Genomic DNA, 1,677 nt, shown 5'->3' with positions numbered 1-1,677 from the left:
CAATTTTTTTATTATTTTTGAAAAATTTTAAAAATTATTTTTCAAAATCTTTTTCTTAATTTCATTTCATAATTTTCAAAACTTTACTAACAATTAATGTCATTGATTCAAAAATTTGAAATTTGTTACTTTCTTGTTAAGAAATGTTCAATCTTTAAATTCTAGAATCATATCTTTTAGTTTCTTGTTAGTCAAGTAATCAATTTTAATTTTAAAAATTAAATCTTTTTCAAAATAAATTTCAATCATACCTTTTCAAACATATCTTTGTCAAAATATCTTTTTCAATCATATCTTTTTCAAAAATTTGATTTTAAAATATCTTTTCTAACTTCTTATCTTTTCAAAATTGATTTTCAAATCTTTTTCAACTAACTAATTGACTTTTTGTTTGTTTCTTATCTTTTTCAAAACCACCGAACTACTTTTCTCACTCTAATTTTCGAAAATCATCTCCCTCTTTTTCAAAATTCTTTTAATTAACTAATTATTTCAAATTCTAATTTTGATTTTATTCCTTCTCTTAGTTTTCGAATTTTAACTTTAATTTAAACTAAAAACAAAAATATTTTTCTTTTATTTTAAGTTAAATTTCAAAAACCCCTCTCTCTCTCTCTCATCTCTTTCTATTTATTCATTCATTTATTAACACTTCTCTTCATCTCAACAATTCAAACCCACTCTTCCCCCTTTTGTTTGGATTCTTACTTTTTCCTTCTTCTATTCTTTTCTTCTTCTACTAACATAAATGAACCTCTCTACTGTGGTAAAGAGGATCCCTATTATTATTATTTTCTATTCCCTTGTTTTTCATATGAGCAGGAGCAAGGACAAGAATATTCTTGTTGAAGCAGACCCTGAACCTGAAAAGACTCTGAAGAGGAAACTAAGAGAAGCTAAATTTTAACAATCCAGAGACAACCTTAAAGAAATTTTTGAAAAGGAAGAGGAGATGGCAGCCGAAAATAATAATGCAAGAAGGATGCTTGGTGATTATACTACACCTACTTCCAAGTTTGATGGAAGAAGTATCTCAATCCCTGCCATTGGAACAAACAATTTTGAGCTGAAACCTTAACTAGTTGCTCTATTGCAACAAAACTGCAAGTTCCATGGACTTCCATCAGAAGAGCCCTACCAGTTTTTAACTGAGTTCTTGCAGATCTGTGAGACTGTTAAGACTAATAGAGTAGATCTTGAAGTCTACAGGCTCATGCTTTTCCCTTTTGCTGTAAGAGACAGAGCTAGAACATGGTTGGACTCACAACCTAAAGATAGCCTGAACTCTTGGGATAAGTTGGTCACAGCCTTCTTGGCTAAGTTCTTTCCTCCTCAAAAGCTGAGCAAGCTTAGAGTGGATGTTTAGATCTTCAAACAAAAAGATGGTGAATCCCTCTATGAAGCTTGGGAAAAATACAAGCAGATGACCAAAAGGTGTCCTTCTGACATGCTTTCAGAGTGGACCATTCTGGATATATTCTATCATGGTCTATATGAGTTCTCTAAGATGTCATTGGACCATTCTGCAAGTGGATCCATTCACCTAAAGGAAAAACCTACAAAAGCTCAAGAACTTATTGACATGGTTGCAAATAACCAATTCATGTACACTTCTGAGAGGAATTCTGTGAATAATGGGATGCCTCAGAGGAAGGGAGTTCTTGAGATTGATGCTCT

The 1,677-nt window shown here is 31.3% G+C and overlaps 1 non-coding gene across 1 annotated transcript; it reads right to left on the bottom strand.

The window, feature by feature from the left end:
- Nucleotides 1–1,345: 1,345 nt before the first annotated feature.
- LOC112713887 (small nucleolar RNA R71) lies at nt 1,346–1,453 on the bottom strand. The gene has a single exon (XR_003158847.1). It is a non-coding gene; the product is annotated as a small nucleolar RNA R71 (small nucleolar RNA).
- Nucleotides 1,454–1,677: the final 224 nt, after the last annotated feature.

Source organism: Arachis hypogaea, chromosome 9 (genome assembly GCF_003086295.3).
Source record: "Arachis hypogaea cultivar Tifrunner chromosome 9, arahy.Tifrunner.gnm2.J5K5, whole genome shotgun sequence".
In the NCBI taxonomy this organism is placed as follows: Eukaryota; Viridiplantae; Streptophyta; class Magnoliopsida; order Fabales; family Fabaceae; genus Arachis; species Arachis hypogaea.
Note: the sequence above shows the minus strand (reverse complement) of the source record. Positions and strands in the feature narration are given on the sequence as shown.